At 48.2% G+C, this 21,684-nt stretch overlaps 1 protein-coding gene across 1 annotated transcript in view; it reads right to left on the bottom strand.

The window, feature by feature from the left end:
- LOC126426960 (uncharacterized) overlaps window positions 1-21,684 on the bottom strand; it is a 1,049,247-nt gene that overhangs the window by 916,732 nt on the left and 110,831 nt on the right. The gene's annotated exons all lie outside the window — the stretch shown is intronic.

Raw genomic sequence — 21,684 nt, 5'->3', positions numbered from 1 at the left:
CTGAAGGGCGACGAGGATCTGTGTGTTTTGCTTTTGGGCTTCTCTGAATTCCTTCATCATTTCCATGACGAGGTTCATGGTCTGCACCATCACGCCTACCAACTGATCCATGGGGGGGGAGTGTGTGTGGGGTTCCCTAGAGCTTCCTCCGTCATGGAGGACCTGGTCGTTGTTGCTGTGTGTTTCCCGGTGTTGTTGTTGTGATAGTGTCTGATGTTGCGATGATTGGGCCACGCTTTCATGGTTTTTCGGAGGAGAAACCACTTCCGCGTAAGTCGCCCTCGGTGTGTCCGGCCTTGGTTTTACCCAGGCCTTGTCTGTGTGTGTTGTCATGTTTTGGTGTCTTGTGTGTCTGGATGGGTTCGTGGTGTTTCCTTTTCGTGTGTGGGGGGCGGCCTTTGCGCCCTTTGCCTGTTGTGTGTGTTTTTTATGGACCTCGCAACCTTGGTAGCCCGCTGTGTGGTTTTTGCCACACAGCGCGCACCTTATATGCGGGTCCGTGTGTTTTACGTTACAAGTTCTTGTGTCATGGGCCTCGGCGCATTTTCTGCACCTCACTGCCATGGAGCAGTGTGCCGCAATGTGGTTGAGGCCCTGACATCTGAAGCACTGCACCGTCTTGTTTTTGCGGCGCAGTGGTTCAGTGGTCGAGATGCTGTGTTGCGCGGTCCTATAAAGGCTCCTGGACCAGTGACTGATTCCGGGCGCCGACCAATCAGGTACCTGCGGAATCGGCCGCCGCGCCAGTGGTGGAGGGTTCGCGGCGCGGACCGGGCGTCGAGTCCCTGCCGGTTCCTGATACGTCTGTGGCCGCTACCGTCTTCGTGCCGGAGCGTTCTCTTCTAATTTTAGTTATTGCGGGATTCCAAGCTGTACTAAGTTGGAAACCAGTGTCTCGATTGATCAGGTTGCTGTTCAACCGAATTTCTACAGCCTCTTTGAAAACTGAATCCCAAAATCCTTTAGCGTCACACAGCTTCTTCGTACCCTCAAAGAGGAAGGTGTGTCCTTCGTTAAGGCTATGTTCCGCTACCGCCGATTTTTCTGTCTGACCAAGGCGTACATTTCTAATGTGTTCCGAGCGCCTCTGCGTGATGCAGCGCTGCGTTTGTCCGATGTATTTCGTACCACATTCACATTCAATACTGTATACGCCCGGAGTCTGCAGTCCTAGGTGGTCTTTGACTAAGCCAAGTATGTCCTTAATTTTACTTGGGGCATGAAAAATTGTCTTGATGTTGTGTTTCTCCAGAATGCGGGCAATCTTGGCTGTTGGCGGTCCCGCGTATGGTAGAAATGCCAGGCATCTGGTCTCATCTTCTTCTTCTGGTGTGTCTACCTTCCTGCTCTTGTGTAGGGCGCGCGAGATTTGCGTCTCATTATAACCGTTGCTGCGGAAGGTCTTCCTTAGGTGTTGTAACTCTGCAGGTAGGCTGTCATCATCACAGATAGACTTGGCCCTGTGCACAAGTGTGTTAAGCACTGAGTTGCGTTGTGCTGGGTGGTGGCAACTCTGTGCATGAAGGTATAAATCCGTATGTGTCTTCTTCCTATACACAGCGTGACCCAAGGTGCCATCGGGGTGCCTCTTGATTAGAATGTCAAGGAAGGGCAAGCTTCCGTTTTCTTCCACCTCCATGGTGAATTGTATGTTGCTGTGTATGCTGTTGAGATGTCGCAGGAAGTCTTGCAGGTTCTCTCTGCCATGTGGCCACACGACAAAAGTGTCATCCACATATCTGTAAAAGGCTTTAGGTTTCAATGGGGCGGTGTCCAGGGCTATGTCTTCAAAGTGCTCCATGTAAAGATTAGCGATGCCTGGAGCTAAGGGGGACCCCATGGCTACACCATCCACTTGTTCATAAAATTTGCCTCCACACTTGAAGTAGGTGTTTGTTAACACATGCCGGAACAGCTTTATTGTGTCCTCACTAAAGCGTGTTTCGAGCAGCGCTAGGGAGTCTTCCAGCGGTACTCGTGTGAAGAGTGAGGTGACGTCAAAGCTGACAAGAAGATCTTCTTTATCCAGGCGAAAGCCTTGTAGTACCTTCACAAACTCCGCTGAATTCTTGACATGGTGCTCACAGTGACCCACGATCGGTTTGAGCAGTTGTGCTAGGTACTTGGCTAAACCATATGTCGGTGAGTTGATGGTGCTCACTATGGGTCGCAATGGAACTCCGTCTTTGTGGATCTTAGGGAGCCCATATAGCCGTGGTGGTGCCGGTGCTCTGGGGTACAGCTTCCTGATGACGTCCTTTTCCAGTCCAGAGTCATTGAGCAAGGCGATGGTCTTGCGAGTCACGGAAGCTGTCGTGTCCTTGTCCAGTTGCTTGTAGGCAGTATCTTGTAGCAGTGAGTTTATCTTCTGCCAATAATCTTCTTTCCTCAGTATCACCGTGGCATTGCCTTTGTCAGCAGCTAGAACGACAGTGTCCTCATCCTCACGTAGGGCCTTAAGAGCCTTCCATTCAGCAGACGTTATGTTGTTCTTGGGCATTTTTGCCTTCTCCAGGACCCTGCACGTCTCTCTCCTAACTTCCTCAGCTGCCTCCGTAGGGAGGCCGCGCACGGCTTGCTCGATGCTGCTGATAATGTCTCGCTTTGGTAGTGTCCTGGGTACTGGAGCAAAATTAAGTCCTCTCGACAGCACTGATATTGTGGTCTCGTCCAGTTCTTTGCCTGCCAGATTGATGACAGTCTTGGCATTGGTTGTGTGGTCGGCATGTTGCCGGGCTCCAGACAGTCTGGTGAACTTGCCACATTGTTTTTCCGTGGCTTTTCTCTTGTGGATCTCACTGCTTGCATATGTGTTTCCGTCGATCCACTCCCATGTGTGTGGTGGGAGATAGGATGCCAATCGAAGGTGTTGAGTAAGCAGCATCCTTGCGTTCTTATCTAACTCCTGCCTGGTGACCCGTATGTGTTCGCGCACCAGGGCCGCACCGGCTCGTTTTAGTATGCGTCTGGATCTTGTCGTGCTAACAGGGTGTCGCAAGTTGGCAAATTTCGGCAACACTTCTTTATCTCGACACCGTTGTAAGAAGGCCAGTCTGCTAAGCAGCTTGCCCGTCTTGAGTCGTAGTTTCTGTAGCATCTGGTAGCTGCGATGGATATCCTCCCCGTAGAGGTATGTTAAATGTGATTTGAGACTTTCTCGGCGTATTCCATTCGTGAAATCTTCTCGGGTGATCAGCCGAGTAAAGGCGTCGTCTTCTCGCAACGTTTCGAAGGGTTTCGTACCCATCATCTTCAAGCGAAGTGTCGAGATGCTGTGTTGCGCGGTCCTATAAAGGCTCCTGGACCAGTGACTGATTCCGGGCGCCGACCAATCAGGTACCTGCGGAATCGGCCGCCGCGCCAGTGGTGGAGGGTTCGCGGCGCGGACCGGGCGTCGAGTCCCTGCCGGTTCCTGATACGTCTGTGGCCGCTACCGTCTTCGTGCCGGAGCGTTCTCTTCTAATTTTAGTTATTGCGGGATTCCAAGCTGTACTAAGTTGGAAACCAGTGTCTCGATTGATCAGGTTGCTGTTCAACCGAATTTCTACAGCCTCTTTGAAAACTGAATCCCAAAATCCTTTAGCGTCACACAGCTTCTTCGTACCCTCAAAGAGGAAGGTGTGTCCTTCGTTAAGGCTATGTTCCGCTACCGCCGATTTTTCTGTCTGACCAAGGCGTACATTTCTAATGTGTTCCGAGCGCCTCTGCGTGATGCAGCGCTGCGTTTGTCCGATGTATTTCGTACCACATTCACATTCAATACTGTATACGCCCGGAGTCTGCAGTCCTAGGTGGTCTTTGACTAAGCCAAGTATGTCCTTAATTTTACTTGGGGCATGAAAAATTGTCTTGATGTTGTGTTTCTCCAGAATGCGGGCAATCTTGGCTGTTGGCGGTCCCGCGTATGGTAGAAATGCCAGGCATCTGGTCTCATCTTCTTCTTCTGGTGTGTCTACCTTCCTGCTCTTGTGTAGGGCGCGCGAGATTTGCGTCTCATTATAACCGTTGCTGCGGAAGGTCTTCCTTAGGTGTTGTAACTCTGCAGGTAGGCTGTCATCATCACAGATAGACTTGGCCCTGTGCACAAGTGTGTTAAGCACTGAGTTGCGTTGTGCTGGGTGGTGGCAACTCTGTGCATGAAGGTATAAATCCGTATGTGTCTTCTTCCTATACACAGCGTGACCCAAGGTGCCATCGGGGTGCCCGGTCCGCGCCGCGAACCCTCCACCACTGGCGCGGCGGCCGATTCCGCAGGTACCTGATTGGTCGGCGCCCGGAATCAGTCACTGGTCCAGGAGCCTTTATAGGACCGCGCAACACAGCATCTCGACTTACGCGGAAGTGGTTTCTCCTCAGAAAAACCATGAAAGCGTGGCCCAATCATCGCAACACCAGACACTATCACAACAACAACACCGGGAAACACACAGCAACAACGACCAGGTCCTCCATGACGGAGGAAGCTCTAGGGAACCCCACACACACTCCCCCCCCATGGATCAGTTGTTAGGCGTGATGGTGCAGACCATGAACCTCGTCATGGAAATGATGAAGGAATTCAGGGAAGCCCAAAAGCAAAACACACAGATCCTCGTCGCCCTTCAGGCAACAGTCCAGCAGTCGCTCCCCTCTGCGACTTCCCCAGTAGTATCAACACCCCATCATGAATAGACGCCCGAATATTCAAGGCCTGACAATGTGCGTCTTTAACGCAGACGGCATTGTTAATCAAGAGGTCGAGTTCAGAGAACTCATGAAGGAGTTCTCCATCGACATATGCATGATGGGGGAAACCCACCTGAAACCGGGAGTAAAAGCGACAGTTCCCAACTACATTAGCTACCGTAAAGACAGGCCAACCCAAGGCGGAGGAGTGGCCATATACGTAAAAAGAGGGATCCCCCACCACCAGGTATTCTTACCAGCTACCAACAAAATCGAAGCAGTGGCAGTGGAAGTAACCACTGCCACTGGACCCCTAACAATTGTTGCAGTCTACCGACCCCCACATGACCAGATAGATGAGGGAGACATAGCTGCTCTAGGGCAAATTGAAGGCAAACTCGTAATAGGGGGAGACTTCAATGCCAAACACCCTGACTGGAATTCTAGAGTAATCTCCAGAGCAGGCGCCAAGCTGCAACAACTAGCGCGCGCCCACCACTTCGAAACATGGGGTCCAGTCGAGCCCACACATTTTCCGAAAAACGGAAGCAGGCCCGATGTGTTAGACATAGCTCTCACTAGGAGGATCGCAGGATTTGTGACCGCAAGGACAATCAACAGAATGTCCTCCGACCACAACCCAGTGATTCTAGAAGTCGATGTGGGAGAATGGGTAGCACTCCCACGGTACCAGACGTCTTACAAACGAATAGACTGGGAGCGATACCAAGAAACTGTCGCCTCTGATATCGCTCGCGCTCCGCCACCTACTGCCGAAACAGTAGATCAAGCGCTACTAGACTTGACAGGCACCATCTTGCAGGCAGCGGAAGAGGCCACCCCACCACAAAGGGATGGCCCTCCACCGCAAATACAGCTCCCGGAACACTTACTAGCTCAAATCCGTCACAAGAACAGAGTGGCAAAAGAGTGGAAGATCACCAGAAATCAGGCCACCAGGAGGCTGCTCAATCGTCTACAGAGAGAACTGAAGGTAGCGCTCAATGAGCACAGAAACCAGCAATGGCAAAACCGCCTCACAGCTCTCAAAGTAGACGATCATACACTTTGGCAAGCAACCAAACAATTCACAAAAAGACGCGCTAGGATGCCGCCACTGCACGGCGAGCGGGGATTGGTCTACAGCAATGCTGAGAAGGCCAACGCCCTCGCCGACTCCTTCGAGAAGCAGTTCCAAACGGCAGAACCCGAGGATGAAGAGCATGAAGAGGTAGTCAGTCGTCAACTGGCTGTCTTCCTCAATGCTGAGGAGGACCCAGAGGACGAACCCATACTTTTTGCCCCCGAGGACGTGGCAAGAGTAATCAGGTCCCTCCCTACAAAAAAGGCGCCAGGGCACGACAGTGTCACAAACCAGTTAGTCAAAAAACTCCCACCCACAGCGATCACACACCTCGCGAACGTCCTCAACGAGATTACTCGTTCCCGTGAGTTCCCAGCTTGCTGGAAACATGCGGAAGTGGTCGCGATACACAAACCAGGAAAAGACCCTCTATTCCCGCAGCACTACAGGCCGATTAGCCTCTTGCCAACACTCAGCAAGATCTATGAGCGCCTCCTGCTAAAACCCATGCAAGAACATATTACCAGAGAGCAAATTCTGCCGGATTTCCAATTTGGATTCCGGCAGAACCACTCTGCCCCACAACAGGTCATGAGAATGGTTGAAGCAGCCACAGAGGGCTTCAACCACAGAGGCTACTGCGGGATAGTGCTACTAGACGTAGCCAAAGCCTTTGATTCAGTATGGCATAGAGGGCTACTCTACAAGTTGTACTCACAAGGGTTTCCAGGGAGCATAGTTCAGCTAATCAAGAGCTACCTCACGAATAGGACTTTCTCCGTCAAAGTAGAAACTGCCACCTCCACCAGAAGGCGCATTCGTGCTGGAGTGCCACAGGGATCGGTCCTGGGGCCCGTATTGTACAGCTTGTACACTGCGGACACTCCAACGGCCCCCCTGGTGCACACCGCGCAGTACGCCGATGACACAGCCTTTTACACGAGAAATGCGAACAAGGACCTGGTCATTCGTAGGCTACAAAGGGTTTTAGATGACACAGAAACCTGGGCCCGTCGCTGGCGCATCACCATCAACTCGGAAAAGACGCAGGCAATGCTGATTACCCGCAGGCTCGGAAGGCGCGAACCTCCTCAACGTCCCCCCCTCCACCTCCACCTAAATGGAACCCAACTCCCCTGGCGCAGAACCGCCAAGTACCTTGGCGTAACCTTGGACTCTCGTCTCACGTGGAAACCCCACATAGACGAGGTCCACAGGAAGGTCTGCGCCAGAATGTCCATCCTATACCCTATCCTGAACACAAACAGCTCCCTTCCCTGCCCAGTAGCACTGAACGTCTATCAGGCCCTGATCCGGCCAGTAATGGAGTATGCGTGCCCTGTCTGGGGATACGCGGCGAAGCAGCACCTGGACAAACTCCAGAGGCTGCAGAACCGCGCCCTCAGAAGGGCACTGCATCTACCTCTCGGTTTCCCCACAGACGACCTGCACGCCGCAGCCGATATCCCACTCCTGAGAGAGCGTTTCCAGGATCTGGCAAGGGCCTTCTATGAAGGTACTTCCAGATCCGGAAATGCACTCATCCACTCCCTTGGTCGGTATGACATGTCCCGTGACAAACACAAGCGCCCTATGACGATCTTCGACGATTAAGTCGAAGAGAAAAATCCCAATACCCAATCCCTAATCCAGTTCCTTCCCATATATCACCAATCATCTCGCCTACCTCAGGCAAGTCCCAGATACACACACAACAATTCATCACATATCACAGACACCAAAAATATATAGAAAAATCACACACACATGTACACAGGGGAGTAAAAGCCAAAAGGCTATAAACTCCCCCTCACACTTCCCCAAAGAGGGGAAAGTATAAGATGAGTGCAGCAGCAGCAGCATCTCGACACTTCGCTTGAAGATGATGGGTACGAAACCCTTCGAAACGTTGCGAGAAGACGACGCCTTTACTCGGCTGATCACCCGAGAAGATTTCACGAAAGGACAAGGATTTACAAAACTAACGTAATCGTGAGTGACGCAGCTCAGCCGTAATTAAGGTAGGAAAGCGCAAACGCATGCAGCGGCTGCACCTTGGCTTAGCTCCACTTATACCAGAACCTTTTCCTTTCCATATTAAAATCCTGGTAGTGTTTGAGGCAACACACAGTTACACTTTGATAATTACTTTTTTATGTTCAACAATCGCAGAATTACAAGACGTAGTGCGCCATCTTGTAAATTTCCGACGCGCAACAAATAACAGTCGCGGGATATTTTTATTAATTCAACTGCGAGAGAATTTAAAGATTTAGATTAACAGTAAAGTACAGATAAAAATAATATCTCCACAATGGAATCGGAGAATTTTGACAAATGTTCATGGACGCGTCACCGATTCTGACAATAGTGACGTAAATGATGACGCAATTAGTTTTTCAGCACAAAATAATGCAGAAGTAAATACAATTCAATTGCACTCCATAGGGATTAACAATAACGAACCACTTCCAAATGAAACCTTGTACACAGTCGATGATACATCGATTACCAGATCAGATGAAAATATTTCACGTGAAATCAGTGAACATAGCCCGGTTTCGATTGAATCAGACCATGGTAGAGAAACAATGGCTACAAATAATGGCATAAATACAAACACACAAGCTTCGTCTGTTACGCTTGAGGCATTATATAGTCTGATGTCAAACGTGAGCGAGCAATTATCTGATTTAAAGATCAGTCACAACACAACGAACACAAAACTGGCGAATCTAGAAATCAGCCACAACTTGACAAACACAATACTGTCAAACATGGAAATTTGGTTCCAACAGCAGTTTTCAAGTGTAAACACGCAATTTGAAAATATGCACAAACATTTCGAACAACGATTAAATAAACTCACAAATGAAGTCGATCAAAAGATCGAAGACAAAGTCATCAAAACAGTCAATAGTGTATACAATGTATTGGCAAATGATTTAGAAAAGAAATTGTCAGATCTTACAACAAACAGGAACTGTCAGAAATCGTAGAAACACACAATCAAACACATACGGTACAAAAAGAAATACACGAAAACGTACAGACTATTCAATTAAATTTAACCAGAGTACAGTCCGCATGTGAAGAAATACCTGACCAAGTTAATAAAGTTAACGAAGAAGTCGGTCTTCTGAAACAGGAGACTGGACGTATCAAGGCGGACATTATCAAAATAAATGAAACTTTAGAAACCGTTAATGTAAATGAATCAATAACTGACCGGGAAACAAAACTTTTTGAAAAATTAGGTAATGAAATCAAAGTAGCCGAGGACAGAATACGAAGGGAAATTGCAGGTAGACTGCATGTTTCAAATGATTTGCCTACGTTAAGCAACAGGCAGCCTGACACTTATTCGCCCGTGCCAGATTACGATGTCAATAACGCAGAACATCACGCGCCCAGTCCGGCGTATGTGCACGCACCGGCACAGGCAAACAAGGGCTATTCGCCAAACACGGTGCTGCAACAGGCAGTAGGCGTGTCGCCTTGCATCTCGACGATTCTAGTCGATGAGAGCCTTTTGAAACAGACAGTTTCCAGTTTTCTCGACAGAATCCAGAAAAACTCATCCAGTCGTATTCGTAAGAGCATTTAAAAATGTCTTACCAAGAAACTGGACTGAGGCACAGAAGATTAGATATGTAGTAGGCTTCACACAAGGCGACGCACTTTTGTGGGCCACAGGCATGGCTGAACAGTGCGTCACCTACGAACAATTTGAACGGGCTTTCTTGGAGAAATATTGGTCTGCTCGGGTCCAAGAAAGACTGCGACGTGAGGTATTCAACCCACAACCGTTCAACCTCAAAAACGGCGGGTTGAGAAAGTATTTCGAAAAGTATTTGAATAAGACGCGCTATTGGAACAATCCAATACCGCACGTAGATGTTCTCAAAATTCTGAAAAACAGACTACCCGCGAACTTACGCGAAAAATTGGTAGCCATACCGGAGAACGACCTTGAATACCTTCTTTCCGTGCTTGACTCAATTGATCTAATATACGAAGAAGAGCCGAGCAGAAGTAATCGGAATGAACATTCCGGAGCCAATCAAAACAACGTAAACGGATATCATTTTAGTGGCAGTGGACAAAACCAACACAGTTGGCATCCTTATGCGACAAGGCCAAATAATGGAAACTGGAATTACGGAAATCGGAGGAATTCGGCGCCACAGAGACGTGAAACCGAAGATATAATACAGATTACAGTCCACGCCGGTATGGAAATGATAGAAATCACGTGAACGATTGGTCAGGCCCGCGTGATGAAAGGCGGCTCACAAATGAAAATCACAATAGTTACAGTAATAGAAATGACAGACCAAGGAGGAATAGCGACGGCCGGTCGCAAGAAAATGCTGCACGCAGCGGTCCGGAAACTAATTGGCGACAGAATAACCACTCAGTACACTTCGTAGAGGTAACGGACAGTAATGAAGCAACGCCGTTGTCTCCCCCGGTAAACAACAATCGGTCGCAATGAGCCCCCAACGGCCGACCGATTTGACAACAGGGGGCACAAACAAGCACACATTACATCTTAAACAATTATTTTTAAGATATGATCAGGATGCTACCGTAGAAGATGATCTATGTGAAGAAGAGATGAAAGCACCGGACAAGGTAAGTGACCTCGTGCAGGCTGTAATAACAGCAAAGATAGGAACTATAATTACCAACGTAATTTTAGATACAGGCGCATCTACGAATATTATTTCTAACAGTTTATTTAAAGAAGTTTCGAAAGCATTAAAAGTACCAGTGTTGCCAACGGAAAATTGTAAAATCTTGACAGCTGTAGGTAACAAGTCAAAAAGTATTAAGTGGCAGACGCAAATACCTGTTACCATTAGCGATGTCACGATAAACTGCACATTCTTAATCGTTACGAAATTAATCGTCAATTGTATTTTAGGTATGGAAGTTTTCCGGCAGTATAAAGTAAACATCGAAACTAGTAACCAACTGTGGGCATATGCCAGCTTTAAAACGCATAGTTAACCACATCTAATGAAACATGTGTTACTGCGAGCCTTAACACTATAAAATAAACCACACGGTACTTTTGTAGTCTAACTCAGTTATTTAACAGAGAGGAACAAAGACAAATTAGCGTGAAGGTCAGAGTTTGTTCGCTTGAGACGAGCAACAAAACAGCTGATGAGGACGCGATAGCGGCATGGAAAGACGAGGTCATTGGCCGCGCTGTAGGCAGCGAGCCGGGGAGAAATCTTCCCCCTTCCCTGTCGGATCAGCTGAGTCTATACAAAGTGCGAAAGCGCATGCGCGGTCGAGTCCAGACGACACGTGACTCATATTACACGATGGCGGCTATCACGAATAATGTTCAGCAACAATGCAGAGTTTTCCCCGCGCCTACAGTCCAGTCGTGGTACGTAAGCGCGCATGCGCAGAACGTTTAAAAGTTTTGAGACCATGCTTACTATGAGACACAGAGACGAAAGTCATTGAAAAACAAGAAAGAAAAGGGTACGCAAGTCTTGTAAATAGTAGCTTAGAAAATTTAATTATAAGCTGGTATTACGTAATAAAAGTGAACATACAAGTACATACTGGTCATGGACGGTATTGTAATATTATATTATTTTGAGTAAAATCTTAGCTTGTACGGAAGGACAAAGAAAATAGTTCAATAGAAAAAAATAAATAACGAAGATATACAACCGGAAGAAAGGCTATGTACACGAGAACAACACACAATTACATATAGGGAAAAAGCAGCAAAGAGGAAAGAAAAGAGATAACGCATACATTTACATTACACAGTAGCGAGCGATTTTCAGAATGAACAACAAGGCAAACGCGTTAATTTTTGTGACTAAGGAAGAGAATGACACAAGCTTTAAAATAGGAAAATAATAAACAGATCTATGCAGCATGAGTAATGAACTGAATCGCTCTCAAAACAAATACCTAGGGTTTATAGAGAAAGAGAGACACATTAACGTTAGGAAACACCTAAAGCACTCAGCAAACAACTCTGTAGAATATATAAGCTATACACGAGGGTACATGTACGAAAGCGAAAGTTAAAGTGTAAAGGAGGAAAACATGGAATGATTGATTGCGTATCAATGGATTGTAAGGCAGTTATGTATGTAAGAAGAAATATTTAGTTGTAAGTATTATTAGTATGAGGGGATGATGCTCAGCACACCCTGAATTATTTTGGAATATTGAGGGAATGGTGCAGGGTACCGAAAAAGGGCCCCACCAGCAAAGTCTTTTTTTTTTTTTTTGTTGGGGTTTAAGGGCGCTCAACTACTGAGGTCATTAGCGCCCAGTCACAATTGTTAGAGCACATAGAATCTAGTAAAACTCAAAGGGAGGGGGGGGGGACACCAGAAAGTCCTTACAAAGATGCAGATAAAATAAGTAAAAGAGTTAGATGTCTTTGGACAAGCCAGTCAAAGTTACAAAACGAAGAACACGAGCAGCTGCTCGAGGGTCATCAGCTAAAATATCCGGTAAAGTAGATGGCAGGGACAGGACAACACGAGATTGACTAAAGCGGGGACACGACAATAAAACATGGCGCACTGTTAATGCTTGACCACAAGGGCACTGCGGGGCTGGGTCACCGGAGAGCAGGTAGCGGTGGCTAAACCGGCAATGCCCAATCCGCAACCTGGTCAGAAGGACCTCTTCTCGCCGAGATGGTCGGGAGGAGGTTGTCCAAGCAGTTGGGAACGGTTTTACTGCCCGGAGCTTGTTTCCTTGGAGGGATGACCAAGCATCCCACCACAACGACACAAGCCTCTTACAAACAACCCCACTAACGTCAGATGACGGGACACAACGGGAGGCTGGCCGAGGCAGGAGAACTGCACCCTTGGCTGCAGCATCAGCAGCCTCATTCCCAGGCACTCCTACATGTTCGGGAACCCACAGAAAGCTGACAGGAGAGCCATCATCAGCGAAAGAATGGAGGGACCGCTGGATCCGTTGCACCAAGGGATGGACCGGATAGGGAGCTCCAAGGCTCTGATGAGCACTGAGTGAATCAGAGCAGAGTACATACGATGAATGGCGGTGGCGGCGGGCATACTGAACGGCCTGATGGAGAGCAAAAAGCTCGGCCGTAAAGCTGGAACATTGGTCGAGGAGCCGGTATTTAAAGGTGACGGCCCCGACGACAAAGGCACAGCCGACACCATCGTTAGTTTTGGAGCCATCGGTGTAAATAAAGGTGTGACTGGCAAGTTGCGCACGAAGTTCGACAAACCGTGAGCAATACACTGCAGCCGGAGTACCCTCCTTCGGGAGCGAGCTGAGGTCGAGATAAATATGAACCGGAGCCTGGAGCCAAGGTGGTGTCCGGCTCTCACCCTCTCTGAAGGTGGCAGGGAGGGCAAAATCCAATTGTCTAAGCAGGCGACGGAAGCGGACTCCAGGGGGCAGCAGGGCAAACACATACAATCCGTACTGACGGTCGAGAGAATCGGCGAAGGAGGACTGATAAGAGGGGTGGTCGGGCATTGACAACAACCGGCAGGCATACCGACACAGCAGTACGTCGCGCCGGTAGGTCAATGGTAATTCGGCAGCTTCAGCATAAAGACTCTCGACGGGACTAGTGTAGAAGGCTCCGGTTGCAAGACGTAACCCCCGATGGTGGATGGAGTTGAGACGGCGTAAGAGGGATGGCCGAGCAGACGAGTAGACGAAGCTCCCATAATCAAGCTTCGATCGGACTATGGACCGATACAAGCGAAGCAGGGCAGTGCGATCCGCTCCCCAAGATGAACCACTAAGAACTCTGAGGACATTAAGAGAACGTGTACAACGGGCCCCCAAATAAGAGACGTGCGGAGACCAACAAAGTTTCCTGTCCAATGTGAGCCCTAGAAACTTAGTGGTTTCCACGAATGGGAGAACAACGGGACCGAGATGTAAGGATGGCGGAAGGAACGCTTTATATCGCCAAAAGTTGATACAAACCGTCTTCTCTTCAGAGAACCGGAAGCCATTTGCCACACTCCATGAGTATAGGCTGTCTAGACAACGCTTAAGGCAGCGCTCCAGGAGGCATGTTCTCTGGGCACTGCAGTAGATCGCGAAGTCATCGACAAAAAGAGAGCCTGAGACATTAGGTGGAATGCAATCCATAATTGGATTGATCGCGATGGCAAAAAGGGCTACGCTCAAGACGGAGCCCTGAGGCACTCCGTTCTCCTGAAGGAAGACGTCGGACAATACCCTAAACTTTCGATCTGTTAAAAAGGAATCAATAAAAAGGGGCAGGCGACCGCGTAGACCCCACCTGTGCATAGTGCGGAAGATACCTCCTCTCCAACAGGTATCATAAGCCTTCTCCAAATCGAAGAACACGGCTACCGTTTGGCGCTTTCGCAAAAGTCGTTCACGATGAATGTCGACAAGGTCACAAGGTGGCGGCGACGAAAGCCGCATTGGACATTGATAAGTAGCCATCGAGATTCAAGAATCCAGACTAACCGAGCGTTAAGCTTGCGCTCCATCACCTTACAGAAACAGTTTGTAAGAGAAATGGGGCGGTAACTAGAAGGAAGGTGTCTATCCTTCCCGGGTTTGGGTATAGGAACAACGACGGCGTCACGCCAACGTATGGGGACCTGACCTTCGGTCCAGACGCGATTGTAGGTACGAAGAAGGAAGCTTTTGCCCGCCGGAGAAAGGTGTGCCAGCATCTGAACGTGAATGGCATCTGGCCCCGGAGCAGAGGACCGGGACAGTGCAAGCGCACGTTCGAGTTCCCGCATAGTAAAGGGGGCATTATAAGTTTCCAGATTCAGCGAGTGGAAGGAAGGTCGCCAAGTCTCTTCTGTCTCTTTCCTGGGAAGGAAGGCAGGGTGGTAATGGGCGGAGCTTGAAACCTCCGCGAAAAAGCGGCCGAAGGCGTTGGAGACAGCCACAGGATCAACAAGGACCTCATTACCTGAGGTCAGGCCAGGTACCGAGGAGTGGGCCTTAATGCCCGACAGCCGGCGCAGGCCACCCCAAACGACAGAAGAGGGAGTAAAACTGTTAAAGGAGCTGGTGAAAGAGGCCCAACAAGCTTTTTTGCTGTCTTTGATGACTCTACGGCATTGCGCTCGGAGTCGTTTGTATCCAATACAATTCGCCAACGTAGGATGGCGGCGAAAGGTGGGTAGAGCACGTCGTCAAGCACGGATAGCGTCTCTACAAGCCTCATTCCACCAGGGGACGGAAACGCGACGTGAAGAAGAGGTAGTATGAGGAATGGAACGTTCGGCAGCATTGATGATAACAGCCGTGAGCTATTCGACCTGACTGTCACAACTGAGAAAATCGTGGTCCGGAAAGGTCGCCAGGGAGGAGTAAAGTCCCCAGTCAGCTTTCGGTATGTTCCAGCTCGAAAGACGTGGGGATGGGGTGTGGCGCAGGAGACGAACGACACAGGGGAAGTGGTCGCTCGAACAGGTGTCAGAAAGGACATACCACTCGAACCAACGGGCAAGAGTGGTAGAACAGATCGAAAGGTCCAAGTGGGAGTAGGTATGAGTAGAGTCCGAGAGGAAAGTCGGGGCGCCAGTATTGAGGCAGACAAGATTGAGATAGTTGAAGACATCCGCCAAGAGGGAGCCTCTTTGACAGGATGCAGGAGAGCCCCAAAGGGGATGATGGGCATTGAAGTCGCCAAACAATAAAAACGGCGGAGGAAGCTGAACAAGCAGGTGCATCATGTCAGCCCAACTAGCTGCAGATGACGATGGAGTGTAGATGGTACAAACTGAAAAAGTAAAGGCAGAAAGAGTAATATAGACAGCTATTGCTTGGAGTGGGGTGGTCAATGGGATGGGATGGTAATAGACATCGTCCCGAACGAGCAACATGACCCCACCATGAGCTGGAATACCGTCCACAGGGGTGAGGTCATACCGCTCCGAGGTATAGTGGGTAAAGGCAATATGGTCAGTTGAGGGCAACTTGGTTTCCTGGAGACCAAGGGCGAGCGGACAGTGCAAGCGGAGGAGCACTTTTAATGCCTCCCGATTAGATCGAATACCTCTTATGTTCCAATGTAACAAGGCCATCGCTAGTCAGAAAAAAGGGGGGAATGAGACGGGGGAAGAGCTGGTCACCTCGACGGCCGCGGAAGGCCAGGTTTCGAGGGAGCAACGCTACAACCGGCGGGAGGCGGATCCTGTTCCATCGAGTCGTCGCCAGCTGCGGCCGCTGTCCTGGGTTGCGTAAAAGGGGCAGCATCATTTGCCGACGAGAGGCCAGCTGAGCACCTGGCAGCAGAGCGTCCCGGCGAAACTGAGGACGGCCGGGAGCAGCGACTCACAGATGGAGCGTCAGACGAAACGCGCCGGGGTGGAGAGGGGGATAGAGACTTCTTCTTGGAGGCCTTCTTGGAAGTCCGAGAAGGTACAGGGATGGTGGGCTGGACCCGAAGAAGGTCCTCACGCGCGGGGTCCGTTTTGGAACGCCGGACCTCGGAAGCCGGGGTCCGGAACGTTTCCCCGATGGATTCCTGAGAAGAGGATCGCTTCTCTGGCGGCGGCGGGGGGGGGGGGGGGGAGGAGGAGGAGGATGAAGGGTGGCCCCTGGGGCAGAGGGGGTGGGGGCTGCAGGGGAGGAGGATTTGGAAGGGAGGGATTTGGGAGGTGGAGGCATAGACCCCGGATGGGGGGAGGAGGTGGAGGGGGGACAGGATAGGGGTGAGGATATTGTGGAAGGAGTGGACACGACTGAGGCAAATGAAGTTGTCAATGTTACGGGATGGAGGCAGTCATACTTCTTCCTGGCCTCAGAATAAGAGAGACGATCCAAAGTTTTGATTTCTTGAATCTTCTTCTCCTTCTGATACGCGGGGCAATCTAAAGATCTAGGCGAGTGGATGCCAGGACAATTAACGCACCGAGGTGGTGGGGTGCAAGTATGTTCCTCACGAAGAGGACGTCCACAATCGCCACAAAGGGGCTCAGCCTCACACCGTGACGACATGTGCCCAAAGCGCAAACAGCGAAAGCAGCGCATAGGAGGTGGGACGTAAGGTCGCACGTCGCACTGGTAGCACATCACCTTTACCTTCTCCGGGAGAACGTCCACCTCAAAGGCGAGGATAAAGGCCCCGGTGTCGATGCGGCGGTCTTTGGGGCCGCGATGGACTCGCCGGACGAAATGCACGCCTCGGCGCTCCAGGTTGGCCCTGAGCTCCTCATCAGATTGCAGCAGGAGGTCCCGATGAAAAATAGCCCCCTGCGTCCTATTCAGTGCCAGATGCGGGACAATGGACACTGGGATGTCCCCTAGTCGGTCGCACGCCTGGAGCGCCGCCGACTGTGTGGCGGAGGTGGTCTTTATAAGAACGGACCCCAAACCCATTTTACTGAGAGCCTCGATTTCCCCGAAGATGTCCTCGATGTGCTGAACAAAGAACATGGGCTTGGAGGTGGCGAACGTCCCCCCATCGGTCCGAGAACAGACCAAATAGCGGGGGAAGTACTTCGCCCCAAGCTGGCGGGCCTGTCCTTCCTCCCAGGGAGTGGCCAAGGGGGAAAGGGCAGGAGAACCAGAACCAGAGACAGTACCTTTCTTTTTAAAAGACTCGGCCGCAGAGCGACCTGATACATGTTGACGTTTCATCTGCGAAACGTCCGCCCCGATACCACCCACTCCGACCAGGGGCTCTCCCCATGGGCGCCACCCAGCCTCAGCAAGGGCCACCTGGCAGGATGACCATTGCCGGGAGTCCTGATGCCCCAAGGAGACGGGCATCTACTCCTTGGCCAACGTGGGGAGGGTGCAGCTCAGGTATCGGCAGTACGAACCCTGTGTTGTCAGGGGGCTACAACCTAGAGTGTACATGACGACCCCACCACAACGGGCTGGCTACCGTGCTGGATTTCGGGTGCCATGGAAAGTCCATCATGATCGTAGGTGCAGATGGGGACGCACTATGGGCGTAACTTGTACAACCCATCAGGTGTTTAGGCCCAATTTGAGGAATAGTGGGTATGGTTACAATGCCGGTACAATGCTGAGTGCCAAGGTCTTAGTGCACGGAGGACCAGTGATACACCACATAAGGCGTCCTTCCCCAAAAGCCTCGTACTTCTGTAGAATTTTGAAAAATGGAGGTCAAACTCCAAGGGGGACCATCACACGGAAGGCCGAAACGGTTGAAACTCCTTTTAGTCGCCTCTTACGACATGCAGGAATACCTCGGGCCTATTCTTACCCCGGACCTGCAGGGGGGGCCAGCAAAGTGTATATTATAGTGGTAGATATTTTTGTGTGTATAAACATATGTATGAGTGTGTGAAAGGCGAAAGAAGCTCTGTACATGTACGGAACCTAAACAACATAGAAGTGTATAAGGAAAATTAAACTCTATGACAACCTCATATAAATAGGTATACCTAACGTCAAGAAACAACTTAATTTAAACCGTAAGACTCTACGAGTTTACGAGAAAATAAGAAAAACCTGATACGAAGTGCAACATTAGCGATGCTTCACTCATGTATGCAGAAGGAAGGTATGAATTACTTTACACACTTGAAACATGAAAGGATAAATCATGTTAAAATTATATCTTTCATACATATCACGATTTACAGGCACAAAGAATGAAAATGATATCGCCGCTATACGAGAAACAGGTAAGTAGTGTGATCGACGACCTGTAAGCAAAGGAATCGTCTATAAAATGAATTTTGAACAAAAACTTCATACAGAATTTCATGCTGCACTGAAGCTATGAAAGTCTGATTATTCGTGTACATAGATTTTCATGACAACCGATGCATTAAAATGTCTGTATTTTTTCTCCCATGATAACACAAGACGCCTATAAGCGCACTTTAATTGAAGATGATACACGCACACAAGGGCGTGCCGCTATTATGAAACACTGTACATATTAATAGTAGCTACACCCTGAACTTTAAGATTTTATTTTTATATGTCTATGTTAATGTAGGAAATTTTATTAGAGGTAATGAATTACAAGCACACCAGATCGTGCTCAAGCACAAAACATTGTACATATTAGGGTTATGCTGCATATAAATTATTATTTCGTGCATTTTCAGATTTTATACGTAAAAACCGTGGCATACACATAGTCGTTGCCATTACCCTAAGTAGAAGGTAGAAAATTCCCTTCCCAAGCTACAGTGGAGCGGCTACAGGTGTGTCCTCTGCACGCTGAGGCGTGTCGTTGCGTATGAAGAATACGTAACGAAGGTAAACCTTAACTTACACTCGAGTTCAAGAAGGAAAACAAAGGACTTGTTTCTTCTAACAGATTAATGGAAAAAGGTGTGTGTGTCAGTAAAATCCAAGACGAAGAAGCCACTATGAGTGGTCAAAAATTTTTCAATTTTCGTCGATAGTTTTTTCCTGTAATTAATGTAACCAATGTATTGTATGTGTTATTCCATTGTATGTGATGTATTTTGTATTTCATGCCAAGTCCCGTGACTTACAAATTTGTGAATACTTATGTACATTGACCAGAAGTATTAAGGGGAATGAATCTCGTACAATAGGTAAAAGGGGTTAATGCGAAGAAAAAAGTGGAGTGAAAAGAAAGTTTCGATCGCAATACTCGCGGTTAAAGTGGTGCGTCTAGAAATTAAAATTGTGCAAAGTAGTGCTACGTTGCAAGTGTCAGCGAGCCTAAACAAGTGACATCGAAAATTGAAGCTTGTATCGTCAAACGACCCATGGCGTCACAATAGGAAAGGACAATGCCAAACAAGTTTGACGTGGTACGCTTCTTACCTGGAGCTGCATCGACGGGATCGTCCTCCAACTCGCACATAATGTGGTGAGTTCTTCGGGGCACATATTCCAATGTACCTCGTCGTATCCAGTCTAAGTACTGGAAGGAACTACTAAAAGCACACGCATACTGAGGTTCGGAAGTCTCGACGGTACCCGCACGTCGGTGTATATTCAGTGCACTGGCGCGCGCATTCAACCAACGTCGCTCGCTAACGGATGACCAAACTATCAGGTGCGCGTATCACCCGCCCATATTCAACACGGGCTAGCGAACAAAGCTCGTCGCCCCAGAATAAATACAGAAAGCAATACAAGGACTTAATTTTCACCTCTGATAAGGAAGGAAACATTTGTAAATAACGTTGTATTCATTGTATATTCTATTGTACAAACTTTACCACATGATGTCGTTTTCTCAGTATTAACCAAAACTTTGTATATTAGGATTAAGGTTTGTAAATATTAGCCTAAGTATACCAAAAAACTGACACACACTCAGTAATACCAAAGAATTCACAGTTCCATGAAAATGAGACAATAAAAATGAAGTTTGTAAATAAAAGACCCCCAATCCTATCAATTGCAAGGTCGACAACTGTATCCTGTCAACCAAATAAAATTTTCTAGTGACAGTATACAGGGGGGGGGGGGGGGGCAGTTGTAATGACACCTTCCGACGCAGAGACATACAATACCCTAAAGGCTGCGCCAAAGATTAAATTGAGAGGCATGTAGATTATAATCTTTGTAATGTTCACATTGGATTCTCTTTTGTTTCAGACTCCAAGAAGGAGCTAAGAGACACTTTCGATTGTTGCCTTGTGGAGGATGGACGTGATTTTTGGAGTCTGCGGAAAGGCAGCCATATTGTTAGTAATTATGGTTTGTGAGACGAGCAGAGCAAGTCTTATTGTGTTGTGAATAAAAAATAGTGAGAAGTATCGAAGTGTTACGAAAATTATTTAAAGTGACGTAGCATTGTATTCCTTGGTTTCCACCGTCTTCGTGAAGTGAACCGATGCCGACTTAGGAAGATACACACGGTCAACAAAGAGAAGAACACCGATGGCGACTAATGAATTAATATTGCGGCAGAAGGACTAATTCTACGTCTAAGGTGAGAACTCTGAATAAATCAACAATGACGTAGAATTCAAAATGTAATTAATCGGAATGGTAAATTATATTACAGGCATATTTCACGCAGCACTGAATTTGTCCGCATTCAAGCCGGTCAATACAATCCGTAAAAAAAGCCCTTCAAAAATTCTAAAGTTACAGTTCCATGACTGTAATTTTTCCTCTTTTCAAAAAAAAAAAAATAAATTTAATTTTTTTTATTTATTTCGCCACAAAGCTCAACATAACCGAAGGAACTACAGCGAAGTGATTTTTCAAAAGATTATTTCGATAATTATGTTAAATTCACGTCGGGTAAAAAATAAACTGAGGAAGGACATTAGGGTGAAAAAACGGAAGAATCCGTTAATGACGGAGTGTCTGGTAACACCACTCCCAACGTGACATTGCAAAACATAGCAACTAAGTTTCCAACAGGTATTCCTTATTATTGCTTTAGTAGGTACGTAATTAACTGTCTTCTGAAGCTGCAGATATTATTCGGTTCTCCGATATAATGCAGGAAGTTATTCCAGTGTGATCCTGCTACTGCGAAGGACTTCTAGTGGCTGAACGATGGAGTGGGACAGAAAGGATTTTGCTCTGATGGAAACGGGTGTTTTTGCTACGCTGTTCATACAAGAGCGTTAAAGGCGAGTAAAGGTATGGGGGACAGTGTACGTTGATAGGACAGTAAGGAATACAGAGGGTATGGAAATTTCTGCGCTTGTCCCAACGCAGTCGGGATAGTTGTCCATGTGCTGATGAAATGTGATCAAAGAGTCGATCATCATAGATAAAAGAGGCATTCCAGGGCGGTGAGCTTCCCTGAGAAAGGCCTTACAGGATAACATCGCTGTACTCAATTATTGGAAGTATTAGTACAAGCCTCTTTCTCAGGTGAAGAGAGAACAGCTTTTTATATTTTTGTGGTTCAATTTTGGTTGTAGGTAATGTGAAATACCGGTTCAGTTGTTCCGCTGGAACAATGGCATCGGCTGCAGTTTTAACGGTGCATGTAGTAAAACCATGCAGGT

The sequence above is a fragment of the Schistocerca serialis genome, chromosome 1 (assembly GCF_023864345.2).
Source record: "Schistocerca serialis cubense isolate TAMUIC-IGC-003099 chromosome 1, iqSchSeri2.2, whole genome shotgun sequence".
Taxonomy (NCBI): Eukaryota; Metazoa; Arthropoda; class Insecta; order Orthoptera; family Acrididae; genus Schistocerca; species Schistocerca serialis.
The sequence above is the reverse complement of the archived record's forward strand: the minus strand, read 5'-3'. Positions and strand labels throughout refer to the sequence as shown.